Raw genomic sequence first — 13,426 nt, forward strand, 5'->3', positions numbered from 1 at the left:
AATATAGTGGAGATAAGTTTCAGTGAAACAAGCTGTCGACATTTATCACGCCAAGTTCTTTCAAGTTTTGGGAAAAGTGTTAGGAGAAAACTACTGCTAATATTGTCGTTCCATGACTTTTCAGTAGCTGTGTAAATACAAAGTATTTATGGCCTATTACAACCACTGTCGAAACGTCCAGAAAAATCTGGTATGGAGCATGCATAAGGCTGAAAGAAACTTGGGAGTGAAAAGGTTAAGGCATCAAGTCTATATAGTCCGACACCACGGTTAACTGGTCTGAGTCTGGTTGGTTGAAGAAATTTTCACCATCGGAATGTTGGCTGGCAGAGGAAGCGAGGTGGTGGTATGTAATACCGTATTTACGCGAATAATACCCGCATTAAAAAAAAAAATTGAGGCACAAAATTGGGGTACAGGTTTTATTTGAGTCAATGTTGGCATTTTTTTTTTTTTCAAAATCTCTGCTAGCTTCTGTCACAACCAATCAGAGGCGAGTCAGGCACGGATTGGCTAGCCCATCAACTACCACCGTTGTCTTGGCCCATTATGTCGCTGGAGACCCCTTGGTGGTGTAGAAAAGGGCTTGAGGTGTAACTAAAGCATTTGGTCTTCAGAGAGTTCCTCATTCAAAGAATATGCAAGGGCCAACCTCCCTCTAAAAGGCATGCCAGATTAGTTCCAGCAGTTCAGTGTAAGCTCAGTCAGACAGCAAGTAAGTACAAAGAGTGCAGTAGTGAGACAGTGACGTGAGGTGCATGTACTACTGGAGTACCGGATCACTAACTACAGAAGGGAAGTTATCAAAATATTAGAGATCACGTGTGGTCATGAAGACTGGACCAGGGTTGTTAAGGGTGAAGTAGGATAGGTCAATAGCGATGCAGTCCATTTGAAATCCTGAATCTAAGAATCTGCTATATATTGCTGGAATCCTACAAGTTGAGCCTCTCTGGGATAACCTTTCCTAAAACCGAATTGTCTTCTATAAAACTAGTTAGTAATTTTGCGAACGTGTCTGATATAATCAGAAAGAATTCTTTGCCATAGCTTACAAACACATGTCAAGCTGACTGGCCTGTAATTTTCTGTTTTATGTTTATTACCCTTTCCTTTGTACACTGGGGCTACTATTGCAACTCTCCATTCTTCTGGTATAGCTCCTTCATGCAAACAGTAATCAATTATTTCAGATATGGCACTATATTCCAATCCATTGCCTTTAATACATATCCCCAGAAATCTTATCAATTCCATCTGCTTTTCTAGATTTCAACTTTTGTATCATTTTGTAAATGCCCATAGTATGAGGAGCTAAATTTCAGTGATTCGCCAGTATTAGTCACCTCCTTTATATGCACATTATTCTTATATCCAACTACCTTCACCTACTGCCAGCCAATGAATGTGCAATCTCGACAGTTGAATACTGGAGAGACAAAGTGTAAATAGAGTATTTGTAAATATATTGCAGTGATTTCGGACACGGATAAATAAACCTACTGCCAGATGAATACTTCTGCCTTCTGTCACATATACAGTACACTCATCTTGTTCATTAATGATCCCTGGAATGTCCTTCCTGGAACCTGTTTCTGCCTTAAAGTACCTATACATGTCCTTCCATTGCTCCCTGAAATTGATATGCTGCTAATTATGTTTGCCATCATGTTATCCTTGGCTGACCTAACCTCGGCCAGCAGGAGACACTTAAACTGATACTAGCCAGTTTGCTAGTAAGCGCCTTCCTAACTCTATTTCTTTCTAAACTGCACCTCCTTCTTAATCTCTTTATTTCCTTGTTACAATATAATGGGTCCTTATCATTCCTTACCACTTTTAAAGGTACATACCTGTTTTCACCTGTTTTCACCTGTTTTCATTAGAATAACCGTTATGTCCAGTTGATTGTGGGGTCTATGGTCAAATGCTATAAGCCAGTCTGCCATAGCAGAACACTTTTACAGTACAGACCATGAAGTCCTCTTTGACCAGGCAAAGGTCATCGCGCCTGTAAAAGACATCTATGCTCGACTTGTAAGGGAAGCCATATAGATAGAACTGCGCCCAAGTAACATCAATAGGGAAGACGGCTTCAAGTTATCAAATACATGGAGACCTGTACTCCAGAAATACATGCATAAAACCACCATGGCACAGCGCGACACACTCAAGAAACTGTCGACAGAGGGTGGTGAAACAGTAACTTCCCTCCCAACCACCACAGCACAGCGCGACAATCCCCGAGTCCAGTTAGCGGGGGTTGCCATGGATAGTATGGTCGTGACTTCCACGTTCCTTCGATGAATTTTTTTTGCTCACTGTTGGAGGCAGACCCTCACAGGCCCTGATGAAGGCCAATGTAATTTGGCAGAAAGCTTGGCTTTGTTAAATATATATATAAGTGGCTATATTCCAGTTAGCATATTTATTTCTTTATTTTAAAGAAATGAGCCACGAAAACCTACGTTCATCAAGTATCACTGAATATGTTTAGGTTCGCTATTCTGATGGATTTATATAAAATTGAGTGCATGTAGGTGCAATAAAGTTAAAGTGATGATACAAAAAGATAATATTGTGGTGATGGACAGCTGTTGGTAAGTTGAATTTCCTGATATTCTTATACTAGATTGGCCATTGGTGCCATGAGCTAGTCTTTCTAGTTTTTCCTTTGTGCTATACGTAACAGGAGCTGCCTGGCCGAGGCGGTAAAGGCGTGCTCGGTACACCCAGAAGGACATCGGTTCGATTCCCCATCAGGAAGTCGAAAAATTTAAGAAGCGAGATTTCCACTTCTGGAGGTGCACATGGCCCTGAGGTTCACTCAGCTTGAACCAAGAATAAGTACCAGGTTAATTCCTCAGAGCAAAAGTGGCCGGGCGTAGAGCTAACCACTCTATCCCACCAAGCGCTGAGGTTACAGATAGAACCTTTAACTTTTCAAGGGCTTTTGTGGCCTGTAAGGAGATGACTTTTGACTACAGATAATCTACCTGTTGCCACTTCCTGATGGATGCAATAATTTTGCATCTGCCTCTTGATAAAGGCCAGAACAAGATGTAGCTTTCACTGAAGTCCCAGTCTCATTCAGCCTATAGGTGCGACAGTATGGAAAATGATGAGCTCATGGGCGTTGCTGAGTAATGACATTCGAAGCACAACTAGTATGTCTGATTGTTACGAAAGCTGCTATTCATAGGGCTGATTGTGTTGAAATAACACTTTCTGGCCCTGTGAGGAAAGTAACGGCAAACTGCCTCAGTCCTCATCCTGCCTAGCACACCTTACTTTGGCACCACCATAGGCTTTACATAAAATCAGCTTCATGGTCCGTATCGCACTTCAATAGATTCACAATTAAGTATTTATTTATTTTCCACCTAGTCGATACAATGATTGCTTAAGGCAATTTTTAATGGTTAAAAGTGGTACATGTTTCGTATATTGTCAACATCTTCAGCCACATAACACTGTTTAGATGAAAAATATATAAATTGACAAAGTAATGCTTTAGAGGAAGTGTCCTTAAAATTAACATAAAATTGACAACATTAAAACAAACAAATAACTCAAGAGAAAATATATAAATTATTTCTACAATAGAAAGCAGTCATCAAGGAAACACTTATACAATATTCCATAGAGAATATGTCCTAATGAATATTCTTTTCTTAATAATTCATGGAAAAAGGTCAATTTATAAATTAAAAATTATACAATTTATAAGTAATTGTCAAAATGAAGAAATCCAGATATCACAGTGTGGCTCTTATTATTAATGCAGATGAAAATATAACTAATTCCTAGTTGTCAATTCTTATTAAGCCTGCTTTCCTTTGGAACAGTAAATCCTTTCATTCTTTAAGAGTTTTGTGCCTGGTGTAATATTGATGATGCGTTCTTCCTTGCTCTTGCACCTGAAGAGGTGAAGGAGCGGGGGATATAGGTGTGTCAAGAACTTCCTTGCTGTCACCTATAGCTTCAACTGAGGAGGAATAAGTTGTAGGGCTATCTGTAGGTGGAGAAATTCCAATTCTTTTTTCGTGATCTTTCTCAAGCATTTTCAAATATACTAGAATTTGATAATATAATGGATTCTTATATTCTACAGTCTCATTAAGGTTATCATTTTTCTTTACAAGTTAGTCTAGATGAATGTATAGATCTTCATATGTGTTCATTAAGCTGCCCTTTTTTAATTTTTTTATGATGGTCAGGTCTTGTTCAATGTTGGTAAATTTATGACCTGTGGCAGTCATGTGTGATCCCATAGCTAAGAATCTTCTATGTTTTTCAGCATTCACATGTTCCAAATATCTAACTTTAAAACTTTAAAGCTTAATGAAAAATTAGTTATATTTTCATCTGCATTAATAATAAGAGCCACACTGTGATATCTGGATTTCTTCATTTTGACAATTATAAATTGTATAATTTTTAATTTATAAATTGACCTTTTTTCATGAATTATTAAGAAAAGAATATTCATTAGGACATGTTCTCTATGGAATATTGCACAAGTGTTTCCTTGATGACTGCTTTCTATTGTAGAAATAATTTATATATTTTCTCTTGAGTTATTTGTTTGTTTTAATGTTGTCAATCTTATGTTAATTTTAAGGACACGTCCTCTAAAGCATTACTTTGTCAATTTATATATTTTTCATCTAAACAGTGTTATGTGGCTGAAGATGTTGACAATATACGAAACATGTACCACTTTTAACCATTAAAAATTGCCTTAAGCAATCATTGTATTGACTAGGTGGAAAATAAATAAATACTTAATTGTAAACCATAGGCTTTTGCGGTTTCACCGTAACCACATAGACTTCGGTGGAGCTATTTGAGGATTCAGCCAGCCTTCGAGTTGATGACCTAACAGACTATAGACAAAATGCTGCGGATACCTGTACTGCATAAAATGCATCATTCAATATTACGACAGACAATACAAAAAGCTTGTTCTTAATTTTCCACCCTTTTATTGAAGCATTCACTTAATAATTATAAAATAAATATTTTACTGTACTTACATACCGTATGTGAGTGATGAGAAATTTCTGGACTGTTTGTTTTAAATATTTTTTGGTGAAGTGTTATGGTGAGCTTACACACAGCACTATCTAAATACAAAACAAAAAACAGATAACAAGACAATAGATGGCATTTCTCACCAAAAACTACTGAAGTGATAAAAGAAAGGTGAAGGGTCACCCAACAAAGTCCAATTCATTCACTCATAAAAACCATTTAGGATATGATATAGTCCTATATAGTCTTTGACAAGGCCTCTGACCTTGCTATAATTTAAAAGAAAAAGAACATTCTGGAGCATTAATGTTGACAATCAGGCTGCAGTGAAAACTGATGGTAGAATGAGTTCTTGGTTCAAAATACAGTAGTGATAGGGGTTAGATCAGTCTTTAATCTACCTTTTGCCTTTGTTGTTCATAGTTTACATGGATCATTTACTGAAAGGTATGAAATAACAGCGAGTGATTCAACTGGATGGAAATGTATTAAGCAGTTTGACGTAAGTTGAGACTTTGTCTTAGTGGCAGACTGTGCAGAAAGCCTGCAATCTGATATCTTGCAACTAGAAAAGATGTGCAGAGGGTTCGATATGCAATTAGCATTTGCAAGTCTGAAGTGATGTCGGTATGGAAGAAGCCTAAGAGAACTGAATGTCGAGTGAGTAATACAAAACTAGAACATGTGGATTATTTCAAGTATTGAGGATGTGTATTCTTCCAGACTAGTGTACTTTTTTTCAGACTGTTATTAGGGAATGAAAGTTAGATGGACTCAGGCTATGTTATTAATAAATTATACGTAACAAACTTGAAAATAGCAAGAATTATTATTAGGTGTATCACTTTTCAATACATTACATGACTAATAGAATAAAATAACTACAATTTAAAACTAAAAGCTCTGGACATATTCAGTTGCCTGAGGTGTAAAAAAAAACAAAAAAAACAAAGAGGGAGTCTTTCAGATCTCCTGCATAAGCTTATATAGAACACTCCTGAGTGATGTGCTGAACAGTCTGTCCACCAGCCCCACATTCACAGTGTGGAGAATAAATTGTCTTCAATTTGAACAGGAAATCCCCCAACACATAATTAATGACCATGTGTGGTTAAGTGTTGAGAAGGGTCTTCTAGGTAGATCAAAAGCTGGAACATGTTCTGTAATGCAAGGTGTATCACAGAGTTCCAAAGATGAGAATATTTGCCATTCCTGAGACTATTGTTTGTTCAGGTCAAAATTACTGGCAATGACGTTTTCTACCTGTTGAAGCAGAGGATGTCTGCCAACATGTATGCCATTGAGATCTTCATGAATGGGCAGTTGTCAACTGTGAAGTACCCTACAATATTCTCGAATAAGAGCAGTACATCTGTGAAGATGTGATGGAGGGATGTGGTTTAGGATTGCGAGCCACTATAGAGGGGTGCTATTTATAGTTCCTGTCAGCATTGCCAACCGTACATTAAGTTTTCAACCCTCTATGTACAGTGTATGGTTTGAATGTCAAACCGTATGCATTATGTAGGGTTCTGCGAAATTTTTTAATTAACTTTTTTTATTATTAGAAATGTTTAGATTTTGTATGCAAAATTATTTTTTTCTCCTGTTTGAACATACCTCATTTCTTGGACATGTATGATGTGGCCTCCATTCCTCCAAGGGACTCCCAAGCTTTGAATGTTGTGATTCACCTCTGAACCGGTTTCAGATCAACCAATGAAGCACCTGAATAGCCATAAGTGGGATTTTTCTATCTCAGTTTGCGGCCGGAATTGCCCTACTTCAAACTTTATCAACTGTGGACCTCGTAGTCTTATATTTGTTCACAGTCACATTTTTGTGTCAGCCCACACTGAATTCCATCAACTGTGTCTTAACCAGTGTGAAGTGTGGTGTAACATTAAACATGCGCAGCATCTAATTGCAAATCCTATGGATAACATGATTTCGTCAAACTTATGAATGATGTACTTCCAAATTTTTTTGCGTGACAGTGCAGTGCTTCAATTTTTTCTCGGTTACCTTACTATGTATTAATGAAGTATATATTATTTCCTTTGGCATTTATTTTGAATGTTAAATAAGTAAAAAATATGTGGTTAGCTTCTGATTCCAAAAAATAAAGCAAGTCTTTTAACATCCAAAAAATTAAAACTTTCTGTTAAAACACCCAGAAGGAAACAAAAGTACAGGCAGTTGTGGGAGAGTATAGACAGCATAGGAAGTGGCTGTGCCCTGATCCAACATGTAAAGAAAGGGCAAAGTGTATATGTTGTGTTTTATTGCTTCTAGTAATACGTTTCAGTTAAGTATTCCTATTTGATATTGCTACTTGCTATAATTGAATGCATTCTATTGAATTTTAGTGTATTTGGATGAATGTTAGTAATGTACGGTTTCATGATAAAGAATACAGTTTATTTTGAATTTCTGTACGGTTATTCAATTTTTGGAGGTTGGCAATGCTAGTTCCTGTGATGTAATGCATGGAGTTATTCAGCTGGATAGTACAAAAATGACGGCTGGTACAACCAGCAGAGAAGCAGGGTGCACAGAATGAGGTGGTATAGGGTAAGTTAGGAATATTCTTGATGAATGAATTGCATAAAGCAGGGTCATGTATGGTGAATGGAGGAGGACACGTTACCTAGGACAATAATGGACTCAGCCATGGATGGTAAGAGAAGAAGAGGGGAATCAAGTTGACAATGGTTAGACTCAGTTTTTAATGACTTAACAGTAAGAGGTATGGAGCTAAACGAGGCCACAGAGCTACACTATGTGATCAGAAGTATCCGGACATCCCCAAAAACATACGTTTTTCATCTTAGGTGCATTATGCTGCCACCTACTGCCAGGTACTCCATAGCAGCAACCTCAGGAGTCATTAGACATCGTGAGAGAGCAGAACTGGGCGCTCCATGGAACTCACGGACTTCGAACATGGTCAGGCGATTGGGTGTCACTTGTGTCAGAAGTCTGTATGCAAGATTTCCGCACTCCTAAACATCCCTAGGTCCACTGTTTCTGATGTGATAGTGAAGTGGAAACATAAAGGGACATGTACAGGCCGACCTCGTCTGTTGACTGACAGAGACCGCCGACGGTTGAAGAGCATCGTAAAATGTAATAGGCAGGCGTCTAACCAGACCATCACACAGGAATTCCAAACTGCATCACTCCAAGTACTATGACAGTTCAGCGGGAGGTGAGAAAACTTGGATTTCATGGTCAAGTGGCTGCCCATAAGCCACACATCACGCAGGTCAATGCCAAACGACGCTTCGCTTGGTGTAAGGAGCGTAAACAATGGACGATTGAACAGTGAAAAAACGTTGTGTGGAGTGACGAATCACGGTACACAGTGTGGCGATCCGATGGCAGGGTGTGGGTATGGCGAATGCCCGGTGAACGTCATCTGCCAGCGTGTGTAGCGCCAACAGTAAAATTCGGAGGCGATGATATTATGGTGTGGTCGTGCTTTTCATGGAGGGGGCTTGCACCCCTTGTTGTTATGCATGGCACCTATCACAGCACTGGCCTACATTGATGTTTTAAGCACCTTCTTGCTTCCCACTGTTGAAGAGCACTTCGGGGATGGCGATTGCATCTTTCAACACAATCGAGCACCTGTTCATAATGCACGGCCTGTGGCATAGTGGTTACACGACAATAACATCCCTATCATGGACTGGCCTGCACAGAGTCCTGACCTGAATTCTATAGAACACCTTTGGGATGTTTTGGAACACTGACTTCGTGTCAGGCCTCACCGACCAACATCGCTTCCTCTCCTAAGTGCAGCGCTCCGTGAAGAATAGGCTGCCATTCCCCAAGCAAACTTCTAGCACCTGATTGAACGTATGCCTGCGAAAGTGGAACCTGTCATCAAGGATAAGGGTGGGCCAACACCATATTGATTCCAGCATTACCGATGCAGGGCGCCATGAACTTGTACGTTATGTTCAGCCAGATGTCCGGATACTTTTGATCACATAGTGCGATTGCTAATGGAAGATTGTGAAGGTATTTCACAGAGGCTAGCAGACTGAATGCTGAAAGGCATAACAGTCTAAGATGTATGTACATGTTAGAGCTTTGAAAACATATACAGTAGAGTCTCGTTAATCCGAACTAATTGGGACCGGAGTCTGTTTGGATTACAAAATTTTCGGATTAACCGGAAAATATTTTCTAATAATAATGTTATTGTTTTTACGTCCCGCTAACTACCTTTACGGTTTCCGGAGACGCCTAGGCGCCAGGATTTTCTCCCGCAGGAGTTATTTTACGTGCCAGTAAATCTACTTACACGAGGCTGGCGTATTTGAGCACCTTCAAATACCACCGGACTGAGCCAGGATCGAACGTGCCAAGTTGGAGTCAGAAGGCCAGCTCCTAAAACGTCTGAGGAAAATAGTTTCAACAATACAGTACAGCACATACTGTAATTTGAAATGTCCATTCTTTGGCAGTTACATTAATAAAATACTGTATAAAATTACAGTAGGGCAGTTAAGAACGCGTAGATGAGAAAACGACAATGAAAATGACATTAGCGAGTGGATGGAAGTTGACTGTCATCAATTACAAACAGACCAAGAAATTGTAGCTATGGTGGAGAAAGAATCTGGAGTTGATGAGGAACAGAGTGACAACGAAGAAGACCACAATGAACAACTAGTGTCACATTCAGATGCCGCAGCCGCCTTAAAACTTGCTGTACGCTATGTCGAGTGACACTCCGCTGCTACGCCCACTGATGTGATATTTATGAGACGCTGGTTTAACACTGCATCTTCGAGTAGGTCCCAATCACTACGGCACAAGAAACTAACAGACTTCGTAAATATAAACGACCAGTGATTGATGGTTTATGATGTGTAATTATGTTTACATTATGTTATTCTAGTAAAATATGACTAATAAAATGCAAGTAAATCTTCATTCTATAATATGTTCTTTCATTTCAATAAGCCAACGGCCATAGCCGTGTTGAAACACCGGATCCCATGAGATCTCCGAAGTTAAGCAACATTGGGCGTGGTCGAGAAGTGGATGGGTTGCCACACGCTGTTGGTGGGGGGTAAGGGAATGGAGGAGCGGAAAGGAACTGGCCACCCTACCGCACGTAAACTCCGGCTCAGGCACACCTCTGCGGAGGTTCGGACCTGCCTTCGGGCAGAACACACCCTTACCTTACCTTTCATTTCAATAAGGAGAATTTTTTAAAAATTGAATATTTCAATTCGGATTAACAGGGTTCGGATTAACGGGACTCTAGTGTATTTAAAAAAAGTCTAACTACTCATGATCATTATATTGCAGCTGACAAACATTTTCATTTATAAAACAGTAGCATGGTGTAATTATAGTATCCATGTGTTGTGAAATGCCCCTGGGAAACAATATAAGCCCAAAAACTGAAATTATCAGGAAACAAAAGAAAACATACTTGCACATTATTTACAAATGATTTTATATTTTTGAAAGCTTTTACAGTATTTATTTCTGTCATTGAGCATGCCTAGTGGCCACAAACATTATTAAGGCATCAAGTCTCTATGGTCTGACACGGTGCTTAACTGGTTCGAGTCCTGTTGGTGGAAAAATAAAGTAAATATATTTGCAAGTGACTTTATTTTTCAACACATTCAAAATTTTTTTTACTCATGTGCTTATTATGCTCAGGATAAATATTAAAAAACTCTTATTCACTTGATCAGAATGTTTGCAGGCAGGTTAGGGAAGGTGGTATTATACAATTTATCACTAGACTGAGTGCCAAAAGCCAGGACTCAATTACATACCTCTCCGCAGTGTTCATATGTAGGGAGGGCATACGATGCTGTTGATGGTGATTCGTTCATTGGATTGAGACATCAAGCCTTGAGCAGATCCCTTGGCGGTATTCAATAGAAGAAGGCTATGTTGATGATAATGGTGCTTGTTGTTTAAAGGGGCCTAACATCTAGGTCATTGGCCCCTAATGGTAAGAAATGTAATGACAATTTAAAAGTTCAAAATCATCCACTGACCAGACGAAGAATGAACGGATGGATATGAATTTAAAACAACCAGTGGATCCGACCCAGAAACTATCATAAACAATAGTATTACTGACCAAGGGACTGCTTCTAAAGCACAATGCTGAATCAAGGATACTTGTTGTCTAAAGGGGTCCAAAATCCAGATCAACGGCCCCTCATAATGGTACTTATCGCCAGTGAAGTACAACCATGGTATCTGTCATGTTGCGGTACTAATCAAAATTAGCGTAGACTCACAGTGTTCCACACATTATGGTATTACTAACAAGTACTGTACGTCGCACAGGTAACGCAGACCTATGGTGTTTCTCACATAATGGCGCCACTCATAGGCAACGCAAACCCATGGTGTTCCTCACATAGGTGTACTAATCATGGGTGCCGGTATTCCCGTGGTGTTCCTCATATAGTGGACACTGTTTCTCACAATGGTACTAATCACGGGTAATGGAAACCCACAGTGAACCACTCTCTGGAGCTGCTAATCACAAACCTATTGTGTACCCATCATGGTGATACTACTCGCAAGTAAAGGCGACCCATTGTGTTCCTAAATGATGGTACTAATCACAAATAGTTTCATGGTTCTAATACAATCATCCTTTGGTTGCCTCTTTTAGTTGCCTCTTACGACAGGCCGGGGATACCGTGGGTGTATTCTTCGTCTGCGTCCGCCCACCCACAGGCGATAGTAGGCTATGTGCCAGCACCAGGTTTCACTCTATCTCTTTCTACTCTCATATATCACACCACTCATTCATTAACTCCTCTGATGAGGTTGATGTCAGGAACAGCATCTGGTTGTAAAACTCTGAACGAATGTTCATCTCCCTTCATATAAGACCCCGTAGAGAAATGGGAGTCGGGCTGAGTGGCTCAGACAGTTAAGGCGCTGGCCTTCTAACCCCAACTTGGCAGGTTCGATCCTGGCTCAGTCCGGTGGTATTTGAAGGTGCTCAAATACGACAGCCCCGTGTCGGTAAATTTACTGGCACGTAAAAGAACTCCTGCGGGACTAAATTCTGGCACCTCGGCGTCTCCGAAGACCTTAAAAAGTAGTTAGTGGGACGTAAAGCAAATAACATTATTATTATTAGAGAAATGGGAGAAGGGCTTACGTACACATTTAGGACTGTCATGTGAAATTATTATATTCCATCAATAGAAAAATGCATAACATAAAGCAAAATTTTCCATGTCTGCAAAATATGTAAGTGCCATGTTGTTCATCAGGATAGATATACAGTAAGTACTAGAAATTACTACTTAGTACACAAACATCAGATGCAATAAATCATTACATGCAACATAAGTGAATACAGTATTACATAAAATGAATAAGAGATTTTTTTACTTTGTGCTAAGCATAATATGCACATGAGTAAAAAATATTTTAATATGAAAATCGAGTTGCAGCAATAGCATTACATAAAGTTGGAAAATCTCCAACTGACATTTTCAAAATGCTGCAAAAGCTGTCATTCTTATGTTTGTGTACCGGACCATCGAGCGATCCACTGCAACCGGGACTGTAAAGGAGCATCTGAGGGAGGGTCGCCCACACAGTGTGAGGACTCCAGAAGCAAAAAAGGCAGTGGCGGCTCGTATTCGGAGAAATGTGGTGCGGAAGCAGGCTATCATGGCCCGTGAAATGAACATTTCAAAAAGGTCAATGTCAAGGCTTCTGTCAGAGGACCTTGGATTACGGGCTTATCGCAGACGAACAGGACATTACCTTGACGCGCGCCTAAAGAAGCTGAGAGTGCTTAAATATCGACGTCTCCTGCAGCATTACGCACAAAATGGTCATCGATGATTTTGGTCTGCTCTTCCCAGTTATCAATTTGGAGGGTTCGGCATACCTTGTTGATCTCCTTCTTCCAGGTGCTTCGGAGTCTTCCTAAAGGTCTTTTCCCATCCTTGTATAGATCTACTGGTGCTCTGTTATCCTGTATCCTCAGTACATGTCCAACCCAGCGCAGTCTGTTGGATTCTATCACATCCATTATAGTGTGTTGTTGAGAGAGGGTGTAAATCTCATAATTAGAACTTTTCTGCCAGGTTTGAGAGACAGGATCGAACCATGGGCCAATTATTATTCTATAAACTTTATTCTCAAAGACTTGCAATAGTTGCGACTCTTTTTTGGTTATACGCCATGTCTTGGAACCATACAGAAGTACTGGTCAAATTATTGTATTGTAGATAATCATTTTTGCATTCCTTGTTAAAAACTGGAGCCTAATATAGGGCTCATAGAGTAAAATGCCTTATTTGTATTCTTCTAGCTTGGTGTTCCTGTTGTCTACGGTTTTGCTCATCAATTAATACCGCAA

This window comes from Anabrus simplex, chromosome 3, assembly GCF_040414725.1.
Source record: "Anabrus simplex isolate iqAnaSimp1 chromosome 3, ASM4041472v1, whole genome shotgun sequence".
Lineage (NCBI taxonomy): Eukaryota > Metazoa > Arthropoda > Insecta > Orthoptera > Tettigoniidae > Anabrus > Anabrus simplex.